At 36.6% G+C, this 13,658-nt stretch overlaps 1 protein-coding gene across 7 annotated transcripts in view; it reads left to right on the forward strand.

Moving 5' to 3' along the window:
• The first annotated feature begins 5,267 nt into the window (after positions 1-5,267).
• CYLD (CYLD lysine 63 deubiquitinase) overlaps positions 5,268-13,658 on the forward strand; it is a 64,430-nt gene continuing 56,039 nt past the window's right edge. For all 7 annotated transcript variants that reach the window (XM_031954481.1, XM_031954482.1, XM_031954485.1 and 4 more), the window contains exons 1-2: positions 5,268-5,371; positions 6,237-6,315. The gene's annotated coding sequence lies outside the window, so the exon portion shown is untranslated. The remainder of the gene's footprint in view (positions 5,372-6,236; positions 6,316-13,658) is intronic.

Consider the following 13,658-nt stretch of genomic DNA (forward strand, 5'->3'; position numbering starts at 1 on the left):
TTATAAATTTGGGAATCTTGTTAATTTGACCCTCTATATCTTAGAAATGAGATCTTCATTAGAAAAATGCTGCAACTTTCCTTCTAATTTTAGTTGAATTGGTTACGGAAAAACATTTAAAATTTTATATAATAAAAAGTGATCTGTTTTGCCACTTTTTAAAAATTTTTATTATTTTTTTTATTTTGCCCCTTCTATCTCAAGTTTAGTCATGAACATGACCAAAGCATCACCTTATCCATAGATCTGAGAGGTAATTTATCCCAGGATACACTAATTTGCTTATCATGTCACTCTTTATTTCTAAATTATTTACCCATTTTTGTTTCTTTTTTTAAATTTATTGAACTAAATATAAAATGAGAAAAAAATAGAAGACAGAAAAGGAAAATTAAAACAAAATAAAACAAAACACAGTCATATATTCAGCAGAGGATTCAAAATATATAACAATAAATTTGCATTTTAAGAAAGCATATATGTAATAAATCATATTCATTAGTGTCCATCTTTTCTTTGCTTTTGTAGGTTATTCTTTTGTTCTCTGCTGAGAACTTTTTTCTTTTTTTTTTCTGTTTTCATTTCCCGCTTCACGCAGATTACAATTCAGCATATATATATATGCTGAATACATACATATATATATTACATATATATATAGAAAGAGAGAGATGCACACACACATATTCTCACCCACCCACATATCCACATAGATTATATACACATGTACATAGACCTACATGCATATATATCCACATGCATATATCTACATGCATATTTTGACAGGATATATGCATTTACTGTATGTAAATATGCATCTAAAACAATATGACTGACATATAATGTAGATTTGTCTTTTGATTGAATCTTTAAGTTTGACTTTGTCTAAAGTCAATTATTACTAGCCTATTTTTTTATAGTAAATGCTACTCCTGATTCTTGATGTAGTGTTTCTATATATCATTTATTTCTCATCTCTGCTAACTCTTCTACTTAGTTCTACTCCTTAACTTGCCTTGTTATTAGTTAACCTTCCTCTACTCATGGATCCCTACCTTCCCCCCCCCCCCTCCCTTTCTTTTCTTTTGTATCCTATTCTCATTAATCTACATACCTTATGATATCCTTTGCCCCTTCTTTATTTGTCCATTAATCTACACACCTTGTCCCATTGCCATAAATCTACGTGTTCTTCTATATATCACTTTATCCTATTCCCTCTCCATTCATCCCCCATTAATTTTTAAAATAGATTTTGGAGGCTTCTATATCCTTCATGTTATATATGTAGAATTACCTATTTAACCTATTCCTGATGTGAGGTTTTCAAAATTATGAGCCCTCCTCCCTCCTGTAATGCCTCTGTGTCTATTCTTCCTCTCTACCTTAGTTGTATAAAATAATTACTATTTTTATATTTCCTAGACATTTTTGATTTTTTTAAAAAGTCAGATCATACTCTACCCTGCTTCTTTTGAGCTACCCAATTGCTGATGTCAATCTTAAACACATAGTATAATTTCCATGTGAAAAACATAAACAATTTGTTCATATTAAGTTCCTTGAAATTGATCTTTCATATTAGCTCTTTCATGTTAAATTTTCTATTGCTTTCAGATTTAGTTGAAAATCTGCAATTTCATTGAATATCTATTTTTTTCATTCAATATTATGGATGATTTTGCTGGATATGATATTTTTAGCCTTAGGCCCAGTTCTTTTGATTGCCAGTATATTCCAGGACCTTCAGTCTTTTATTGTGGCTTTTGATAAGTCCTGTACAATTCTAATCATAGCTCCATCATATTTGATTTTTTCCCTTGTTTTTTGCATAATTGCTGCACAAGAAAAATCGGATCAAAAGGAAAAAAATGAGAGAAAATAAAAAGCAAGCAAACAAGAACAATAAAAGGTGAAAATATTATCCTGTGATCCACATCCAAACCTTCTTTGTGTTTCTCTAGTCTATTTCTGCCTTGAGGCACAAACTTGTTCTATTTGGGGGGTAAATCTGAAGAGCTTGAAATTTAGTGACCTACTCCACCATTTTCCCACAATTCTCTCTTGTACCCATTTTCAGTTTATCTTGATGTGGTATAAGAGGTTGGTCTATGCCTAGTTTCTGTCAATTTACTTTCCAGTTTTTCTAATAGTTTTTATTGAGTAGTGAGTTCTTGCCTCAATTGTAGCAATCTTTGGGTTTGTCCAACACCAGATTACTATGTTGATTTGCTTCTATATATTGTATGCCTATTCTGTTCCACTGATCAGCTTCTGGCCAGCATCCACTCTTGGTCATCCCTGGCCTGTAGAACTTCTGTCTTCCTAAGCAGTCTGAAGCTGGAAAAATGATTCACTGAGATTTTTTTAATGGCTTTCTGGGTTGGAATTCAGTCTGGTCTCTTTTAGATGGTTGTGGAGGAGGTGTACTAGATGAAGTAGCGAATCCACTTCCTTTAACTTTGCCATCTTGACTCCAACCTGTAAGATTTTAGTTACAAGCTTTTGTTTTTTGTTCTGTGGCCTTGTTTTCTTTGGAGAAGAATCCATATTAGATTGTAAATTATAAATTAATGGTAGCTGGGGGAAACTTTTCATAGCAATCATTAATTACTCATAGATAAGAATAATCTTCCTACATAGCTTGATTTGAAATTATTCACCATAGGGAGGTTATAGCTGAAAAACAAGTTTCAAATCCCAGTAAGGATCAGATCAATAGCATCCTAAACCATATGGGTGAGATTGGTCAGATTAATTTCTCTGTGGTTACTGCTTTTAAAGACTTCCAAAGAAAGAATAAAGCCAGGAGTTCTCCTAGGGGTGAATAGGCATTTGGATACCATAGTCAATCAATAACTATTAGTGTTGGGCATACAATGAGGAAAAAGATACTTCCTTCCCTCAAGGAGCTTGCAGTCTAATAGGGGAGACTACACTGAATGGGGGTTAAGGTACCTGGCCTGGGGATGATAGAGACATCAAATCCAGAAGGAGTTCAACAAGAAAAATCAAAGAAGTCCAACATGAGTAAAGGTGAATAAGAAATAGGATATTAGAAGACTTTTCTTCTGTCTTCCCAACAGAAGCAAAGAGTACTGATGAGATATGGATACCAAGGCCGATTTTCCTTGGGACTCTGGCCAGATGATGAGATTTCTCAGTGAATTTACAGGGAACATGGTAGATAAGTCAAAGAGGTGCAAAATGAGTGCAGCCAGGTGAGAAATGAGAAGTTTACACAGTTGAAATACGTTTCTAATGATATTTATGAATTCTTATGGTAAAGGTATTGGGAAATAAGAGCTCACATGAGATCCTTTTATTATTATTATTATTATTATAACTTTTCATTGACAGGAGACTACCTGAGGTCACTTCCAGCCCTAAATCCTATGACCCACTAATCCTCATTGCTCTTCCTACCAGCTACCTCCCATCATCCTACTGGAGGAAGTCGAGCTCCTTTCTCAATCACAAAACCGTGGCGGTCAAATGTTAAATGGAAATGACATGGTTTCTCATTCTAGAAAAAACCTCTTGCCTTTTCTGAATGAAAATGAAGATTCTCAGTAAAGTTATCATAGGTATTATTCTCTTAAATTCAATAGATTCTGCACAGAAAAAAAAAAAAAACTACAGGGCTCTTATATCTCTTTGGGGGATTGAGAATAAACAAGACATTTGGAATCATACATTTAACAATGTCTTCTCAGAGAAATGCCTGCAATTTTCTATTATTTATTCTTTGTTGAGATTAAATGGAGTTGCTAAATATTCTTGAATTCCCAAAGCAATGGGAATTTGGATAGTGATACACACTAAAATGAATAGTTATGAAGCATATTTCATGAAAACAGAAGATCACACTATCTACCATATGCCTAATCCTGTGCTGGGTACTGAGAAAAGAACAAATAAACAGGAAATCCAGCCTCTTGCTGTAGGAGGGCTGATCTTGTTTGGGAAATGATATTTATTATCAGTGAAATAATTGGAGAAGAATACCAGAGAGGGGAGAGCACTTTGGGGATTAGAAGAGTCAGGCAAGGCCGTTTGAAGATGGGTCTTGATCCTAAAGGATTCTGATAGTCTGTGATACCAGCCAAGGGGAGCACAAGTGCCAGCAGGTAACGTGAAATTAGAAAACCTTAGAGTGTGAGTTCAACTTTGGCATCACTTCTGCCCTTGGATGAAGAACTGGGGAGGACAGTAGTAAGTGAAAGTCACTCTACATGTAATTAATTATGGAAACAAGGACAGCCCCCTTAGGCTGTTACCTCTCGGGAGAAATCCCACAGATCTTTAGGAACAGCTCATTTTCCACAAGACCCTTCTCCTCCCACATCCCTCCTTTGAGTATTGTGATTCATCCTCTTTCATAATTGGTGCTTAATTTGTCGGAGAAAGAATTAATTAACAAGAATCAGTGTACTGAGAGCCTTCACTACGGAGTTAGAGAATCACTTCCTTAAGTATTTTTGAGCTCACCTGGGAATCAAAAACCTCCCTTCTAATTGAAAGATCCTTAACTAAAACGTAAATCTGGCTGTTGGCCAGGAAGGATGCATGAAATGTGTGGCACTGTGACCTAAATACGGGGCTTCTGGGACAGGAGCCGAACTTCCCTTGCGCCTCATTCAGAAAGGGAAACTGAGGCACTGGGCTCAGCGGGACTGGGAAACTCAGTGATGAAGGGCTGAGGGCTGTCTCGGGACTCCGGGACGAGTCCGTACCCAGGAGTCCTGACTTCCAAACCAAGCAGGCGTGTGAACTTTGGCTTCCCAATCTTATTATTCAAGGACTAAGGACCCTGCCCTTCCCAATTCTGTAAAGCATTTTGACAGCTGAGGCCCAGAGAGTCTGGGACCGGCCGTGCTCCACCCCCTCCCACCACGTAGCCAATGGCGGTTCGAGACTTGCGGCTAGACAGCCAACCAGAGAGCGTGACGCCACTTTCCCCCGTCCCCGCCCTCTTTTGCTTCTTCCTCTCTTAGTCTTCCCCCACCCCCACTTGGGCTCGACCGAGCTTGACGGAGCGGAAAGTCCCTTCGTATCGAGCTGGTTCAGTAGCCATTGGCGGAGAGGCTGTCACGAGAAAGACCAATCCTGGCGCGCGCTGAAAGTCGTTCGGGTCACTATTGGTCCTCATGCCATTTCTCCCCACCCACTACCACTCCCTCCTTTCCTTCTCTCCGTCTTGGAGGCGGGGCAGGCGGGGGCGGGCCCAGGTATCACGTTCGGTTGCGCAGGGCCGCGCGTCTGCCCGAGGTAAATAGTCGGTGGTGGCGGCGACGACTTTTGGCCTCCGGAGCCAGGGGCCGCAGAATTGGGAACCAGGTTTCAGCCTGGTCAGACCTGTCGCCTTCAGGTGAGCAAATGACGGGCGGCGCGGGAGCCTCCAGGCCGGGGTTAGGAAGGCGAGAATCCTCGGGCGCCTTCCCCTCCCTCCTCCGACGCCCGCGACCCCGCCGCCTGCCTCGTCGGGGCTCCCTGTCCCGGCAAGTTGTCTGGGCCTCGCCAGCCCCGGAGACGTCACGTTGCTCCCACAGAGGCCTGCGGGCCGTGGCCTTCCCTGGGGAGCCATCCCAATCTCGAACTAACGGCCGCTGCCCGTCCGGTGCCCTGGGACAGTCCCTTCTCTCTCTGGGGCTGGGGGTGGGGGTGGGGAAAGGGAGTGTCATAAATCATTAACTCTTCCTCCCTAGGGGAAGGGGAGGTAAACCGAGTCACCGGGCCGGCTGGTAGTCTGCCAGGGAGCTAGCGCCCGCCTTTGGACCCAAAGACGTAGAGATGGGCTCAAACTGGAGCTCGACTTCCTCCGTAGGATGATGGAGGTAGGGCTCAGTGAGGATCAGTGGGTCCTAGGATTTAGGGCTGGAAGTGACCTCAGGTAGTCTGACTCAAGGTTCCAAAACTTGGGTTTCGCGAATTCTTAAGAGGCATGAGGGTAGATTTCAGGGCATCTGTGAACTTGAATGGTGAAAAAATAATACATATTTTGTTTCACTAACTTCTAACTGAAATTTAGCACTTCCTGTAATTATGAAAGTAGACAACAAAACCTTCTTCTGATGAGGGGTCTGTAGAGTGTTGGCCAGAGCGCCCTGTCCGTGACAAAAACATTAAGAAGGTTCTTGGTCATGATCACTTTACAAAGGAGGTACCTGAGACCTAGGGAAGTAAAGGAATACCTACTGCTGTCTCTTACTAATTTATTCTTCTTTTTCTTTCAGTTTCCCCATCCTTTGGGTAAGGATGCTGTTACACAACTACTTGGAGTTTTTTAGTTGAAAAATTCTCTGTGGACAGAAGGTATCTCTCTTTTTCTTTAATAGTAAAATGATCTGGTGATGAACATACATAGATCCAAATCAATCAGCACAATTTGTTATACACCTACTATATATTCTAGGTACTGGGGATGCAAACACTGTCTCAGAAAGTGAGACAGTCTCATCTCTCAAGAAGGGCGTTCTACTAGGGGGATTCAGCATGTGTGCAGATAAGTAATAGGATATATCTAAAATGAAGGGGCGGGGGGAGAATGAGGGAAATATTTCTTGAAGGAAGTGATACTAAAAGGAATCAGTCAATAAGCATTTATAAAATACTTACCATGTGTCAGTGTACTAAGTCCTCCGAATAGAGATACATGCAAAAAGAAATACAGACCCTTCTCTCTAAGGGTGGAATTTAAAAAAAAAAATACAACTTAATGGGTAAAGACAGTATATACAAGAAAGCTGAAAGAGATAGGGTGGTGCAAAGGATGTCACCTGGCTTGGAAGAATGTTGGAGTCCAGAGTAGAAATGAACTAAAGGAGTTAGCAGGTTCTGAGAAGCAGAGGAGAGAAAGTTTTTCAAGCATGGAGATAGCATGTGTAAAGGCACAGAGGCAGGAGAGGGAATCTAAGTCTGTTTTGCTAGAATGTAGAATGAATAAAAGGGTATGATGTTATTAGTTTTGAAAAATAGAAAGGAGCCAAATTGTAAGGGGCTTTAAATGGTAAACAAAGGAGTTTGCATTTTATCCTAAAGGTAACTTTATTACAAAATAAAAGTTTGTATTTTATTTGTATTGTATTTTATTCTATTTAGTAGTAGGGAATCACTGAAGTGTCTTGATTAGAACAGTGACATAGTCAGACCTGACCTTTAGGACTATTAATGTGACTGTGATATGGATGATGGAAATAAGAATTGTTGAAATTGCATTCCAGAGACTGCTACTCATGAATGTCTAGTATATAATGACATGATCTGTGTACTTGTGCACAGCTCTATTGCTTTTGCATTTTTAATACGATTGTGCTTATCCTAGTTCCTTTTCCCCCAAGTTGAGCAAAAAATAATTCATTATTTTGCTTTTTGATTGAAAAAGTCTGTCTGTGACATGATTATTAATTTTCTAGTTATAGTTTCCTTGGGAAAAATGAGAAGTCCTAAATATGTTTCAAGAACTGAGAGATGAAATTTTCTTCAAGTGTTATTTTTCTGAACACCCTCACACTCTAGGTAGAGGTAATGGCTCTAAGTATTAATCTGCTGCTGTTCTTTAGTGGATAGTAGGTGGATTTACAGTAGTATATTATCAGGAGAAAAATATCTTGAACTTATTGAAGTCCAAAACATTTATGTTCTGTTACAAAATCATGAAAATTCCTGCAAATAGCACATTCTTCTTAGTAGTAATTTTTATAAGATTTTATAAGGCCAAGGCTCATGCTTTAATAAAAATAAATTTTTATTGAAATCTTCTATTTGTTATATTAGTTGTAATTATTAGGTATTCCTCCTACTTCCTCTCTCAGAGGACCATATCATATTCAAAACCATAGTAGTAATTTTTAGAGAGAAAAAAATAAACAACTGTTAAATGCATTTTAAAAGTCTGAAAACATGTATGTCATGCTTTCTTTTAAAAAAATTATAATGTGATTTTGTATGTTAAAACTGGACAGAAATTTGATGACAAAAAAATGAGAGTGAAGAAAGGAGAATGAAGTTATTCTTTTTATCACTTGCTTAATGTCACTATTTTTTTCCCCATTTATGCTATATTCTGAGTCAAGTTTAGGTTTTTGATATCACACAATTTGGGGTATTATCCAGAAAAATCAATCAAAATTGAATGTCAAAATTACAATTTTTTTCTAATATATTTCTAATATAATATACTTCTAATATGATAAGTAAAATAGCATTGCTTCTTCCTAACACAGTAATAAATGTGTAATATTACTAGAACAATGATTAGAAGAATAACTTCACTCATTCTTCACATTATTGTTGATATCAAATATAACTCATTGTGGTGTAGAAGATCACTGAAATCATTAGATGTTATACTTAATTGAATCTCTGACATGATTCCAAAAGATCCCTTTAATAATATAGCTTAAAATCAATTCTATGCCAATCTATCCTCTGTGACTCTCATCCTTGTTCTCTTAAAAAGTTCACTACAAGGGGACTGGCAAACATGCTGTAGACATTTTCTCAATATTATTAGAGCATCAGCGGATCATGTGTTCTTGAGACATGACCAGCCCATCTTTTCTTTCAGTAATACAATTCTTTGATTATATCCTTTACTCATATTCTTCTTCAGAGTTCTTCTTTGCTTATATATTACAACATGCTTATGCCCATCACAGGGTTATTTTGTTGCTTTCTAACATAATGCTCATTTTTAGTTCTTGGGAGGCAGTGATATTCCAAGTTTTGAAGAATAATTAAATGTTTTATAGGATTCTCTAGAAATATTGAGAAATAGAATTTCTCTGATCTAAACCCTTTCCAGACTTCTCTGAATAGAGATGGACCAGATGCATGGACAATAAGCTCTCACTGTAGTGGTAGTTAAATAATTGATACAGAATCTTTCAATCATCGCCTTCCCACCCACCTGAAAGATCTCTCTAAAGGCATGTAGTCTTTGTCCCTTCCTTGAAGGGATTTCTTTGCCCTGTGTTTGTCCTTTGAGAAAAAATTAGTTGAGTGAGCATTTAATAACTACCTATTATTTGCTAGGCACTGTGGTAAGTACTGGAGAAACAAAGAAAAGGAAGAATAGTCCTGCTCTCAAGGAGCACAGTCTATGTGCAAATTATATTAAGAATCAATTAGAAATAATCAAGAGAGGGTGAACACTATTTGAAAAAAGCCTCTTTCAGAAGTTAGACTTTATCTGAGACTGGAAGAAGCCAGTGAAGCTAGGAAGCATACATGAGAAGGTAATGAATTCTAGGCATGAATGACAATCACTGAAAATGCCCACAGTTGGAGTGTTTAGTGTGAGAAATAGGAGATCAGTGTCACTGAATCATTGTGTGTAAGTATGTGTGTGCGTGCATATATGCCTGTGCTCTAGGGATTTGGGGGTGATAGAGAATAAAACACAAGAAACTTGGAAAATTAACAGGGAGTCAAATTATAATGGGCTTTAAAAGCCAAACAGAAAATTTTTATATTTGATACTAAGGTAATAAGGAATCACTGAGGTTGATTAAATAGGAATGTGATATAGTCAGATCTATGCTTTAGGAAGATCTCTTTGATAGGCTGAATAGAGGATGGCCTGGTGTGGGGTGAGATTTGGGGCAGAGAGACTAATCAACAAATAAATGAAAGAAGTCTAGGTTTGAAGTGATGCCGATTGGCCATCAGGGTTGTGGAATTTTAGAGAGAATAGGACATACACAAGAGAGATGTTGCACAAGTAGAATTAGTAATACTTGCTAACAAATTGATGTGGAAGGGAAAGAGTAAGGAGTTGGGGATGAGGCTGGGTGATTAAGAGGATGATGGTACCTTCAACAATAATAAGGAAGTTAGGAAGAGGATACAGTGTTGGGGGAAAGAATTGGGCTTGTAGAATTTAAGATACCTGTTGGATATCCCAGGAGATAGGAAGCTAGGAGTTGAGAGGGAGGTGGGGATAAATAAATAGATCTAAGAATTATATACATGAGTGTATATAATATATATATATATATATATATATGTGTGTGTGTGTGTGTGTATATATATATATATATATATATACACACACATATATATGTATATAAATAAAGGTATGTGTTTCTCTATGGAAAGAGAGAGGTAGAGACAGAGACAGAAATAGGGAGAGAATATAATTGAATTTCTGGGAACTGATGATCTTATCAAAACAATGAATTAGAGAAGAAGGCCCAAGACAGAGTGCTGGGGTATAGCCATAGTTAGGGACATGAGCTAGGTAAAAATTCTGCATAGGAGCCTGAAGAGTGGTCAGAAAGATAGGAGAACCAGAAGAGAACAGTGTCAGAAAAACCTGTAGAGCAGTGTCATCAACAGGATGATGGACAGTGTCAGAAACTGCAGTGAGGTTAAGGATGAAAATTGAGAAAAGGCATTTTAGATTTGGCATTAAGAAATAGTTGGTAACTTCAAAGAGAGCAGCTTCCATTGAATGATGAAGTCAGAAGCTGGACTGCAGAAAGTTTAAAAAAAAGTAAAAAAAAAAAAAGAAATGGAAGCACTGAATGATATCTATTTGTTTAGGGAGTGAGGGGAGTGATAAGCTAAGTAAATGAATAGTAATTTTATTATTATTTTGGAATGCTAACACAGTACTATTTTTATATGTGATTTTTTTTCTTGTTCAAGATTGCTATATAAATGTTGTCTCAAGTCATCTTGGGTGAGAGTCCTGTCAGAAGGCTATGGAGAACCAACCCAATTTATCTATCAGACTGTCTGTCTGTCTGTCTCTGTCTCTGTCTCTCTGCCAGAAATGATTTGGATACTAGGTTAATGTAAAATTAAGAAAAAAATTATTTGTAGTAGATTTGTCCCAACATATAGTATTAATCATTTTTTTTTCTTCAACACAAATCTCATTACACTGTATAGACACAGTGATTACTGTGTCTATTGAAAAATTGGGTTTTGCTGGCAATCCTGCCTATTCTGTTCTTTCCAAGTTTAGAAACAGCTCGTTGAACACCTGTACTTTTTTCCCTAGTTGTATACATTATTGGACAAGCTTTATAAGGTGCTTTTTTAGTAGTATATCTAAATCAAATGGGTGCATCTTGAAACCAAGGAAATGGGCAGTGTTTACCCATTTGGTCTTTGCTGTAGATGGTTAGTGCTTATTTAGTAGGTGCATGATGAAGCCAAGGCACTCTTTTTCTATTTGGTCTTTTCTGTAGTTAGGCCAAATTCCCTTGAGTGATTGCAGATTTCTTCTTGGAGATTTTTCAGTCTTGATATTTGATGTAATTAACACAATGCCATCTTTATCTGAGGACTTCATATTTCTGGACTCTTTTGCTGGATCTCCTTCATCACAATGATGAATATTTTTGGTGAGCACATTTTTCCTTTTTTAATATCTCACCTGTAGTTTATTTTTCAGAAGGTCATTGAACTGGGTTATTTCTGTCATTTTCCAGAGAATCTGTCACATTCCGAGAAATGATTTTGGCATATAAGTGGGAAACACCTTTTAAAAGGGCTTGAAAGACTGTTCTTCTGAATCAAATGTTTTTTAATAGTTAATAAATAAGTGCAATGGAATCCTATATTCTCTTTATCTTGTCATTTGTGAGATAGTAAAAGGGATGACATTACACTTGAGATAAAAATTGACTGTGAATAATAAATTTTTTTTAATGAATTTTTATGAATTTGGAGAAATTAAATCCCATTAACACTATATATATATATAATCATCCACCAAAGCATTTTGGCAACGAACCAATATTTGCTCTCAGTCATAGTATTGGAGAAAAAGGAAGCCCTGTTAGTGATAGTCTCTAGGATTTAACCTTCTTCTGTGGTCTGGAAACAAGTTTAACTCCTAATATTCTTTACATTTTTGTTGGGAAAGAGTATAGAAATGGGAATGGAAAGGGCTTGGCTGGGTATTTGTCAATGTGTTTCTATGTAGAGTTTAGATGGACCATGCTGATCACACTGCTATTACAGAATTATAAGGTTAGCAACAATTTATATCCTTCGTAGGAAGAAACAGGAGAGGATGTTTAAGGACAAAGGGAACTACTTAGGAGAAAATAAAATAAAGATGATTTAAAGGGTTATATTATAGGTACATTTTACTTTTTGCGATATAAACCTCTCTAAAGTTACATGTAAACCAAATTCCATTTTAATTGTGTTGGGAGAATTTGCTATTTATAGAAAACTTTTTTGTTTATTTTGTAAAAAGCAAAAATTCCATAACTTAATTTAACTATAGATTTTCACATATTATAACATTTCTCTTTTGATATTTCCACATGTATCAGTGTATTAAGTTGGAGAGAAATTTTAAACTGCATGAGGATTTTCCCTACTGTCATGAAATGTAAAAACCTTTCTCTTCCTAAATCAAATTTTAGCTTGCTTAAGAATATGGAAGTTTTTCCTTTTAGAGGAGATTTTTTCTTAAAGTGATGGTCAGTCATTCTATACTATTCAGAAGAGTTTGAAAGCCTTCTCATTGGATTTCCTTTCTGTTTGGTAATTATAATCAGGAATAGTAATTTAGTAGAATATGTATTGATTCTGAAATCCGATAAGGAATGGATAAGCACCAGTGCTTTTAAGAATTATTATCCCTCAGAAGAAGCACAAAGTTCTTGAATTTCAAAACTGGCTCTGTTTCCTCAGTGATATTCTTATGAATAGTATATGCTGATACCTGAGAATCAAAATGACATTGTATCTGCTAGATAAGGTAGATATTGATACTTTAATAATGTATACATAGAGTGATTTAGCTATTTGATGCTGTTAATTTTGCTGTCTGCTGTGGTTGAACTTGATGAATTTTTTTTAATTTTTAGTATAAAAATATTTTTTGATTGTATTGTATTCCTCAGGTCATTATGAGGTAAGGTAAATATTTGTGTTCTCTAAACTTATGTGTTATTATTTACCCACATATTAAGTACATCTCTTATTTAGTTAGAATCTACAAACTCAAATAACTAGTGCTTTCATAGGTCTTTTCCAGTGATAATTGATGCTTCAACTTAACTTGCTAAACATTAAGATCCTTAATCCTTAAAGACAAAAGCAAAAATGTCCCATGCCACAGGAAACTTAGATTTTTTTTTAGGATGAATACATCATATTCAGAGATATGAGAAGCTAGGAAATACTTAACTGGGATGATCTTCGAAAGCTTTGAATAAGGTGGCATCTTAAGTGAGCTTTGACTAAAAGTAACAATCTGTTTTTGAAGCATTTGGGTCAGGGTGGGATTTGGTAAGGACAGACCATATGAAAGTATGGAATTAAGAGACAAAATGCCAGTTCAGGGAAGAATCCAATTTGCCTGGCACATCCATCCATCTATCTATCTATCTATCTATAATATACATATTATATATAATATCAAATGTTTGAAAAGGTAGATGAGAATTAGGTTGTAGAGGGTGTGAATTGTTTTTTTTTTTTAATTTTAATAGCTTTTTATTTATAGGTTATATGTATGGGTAACTTTACAGCATTGACAATTGCCAAACCTCTTGTTCCAATTTTTCCCCTCCTTCCCCCCACCCCCTCCCCTAGATGGCAGGATGACCATTAGATGTTAAATATATTAAAATATAAATTAGATACACAATAAGTATACATGACCAAACTGTTATTTTTCTGTA

Source organism: Sarcophilus harrisii, chromosome 2 (genome assembly GCF_902635505.1).
Source record: "Sarcophilus harrisii chromosome 2, mSarHar1.11, whole genome shotgun sequence".
NCBI classification, from domain to species: Eukaryota; Metazoa; Chordata; class Mammalia; order Dasyuromorphia; family Dasyuridae; genus Sarcophilus; species Sarcophilus harrisii.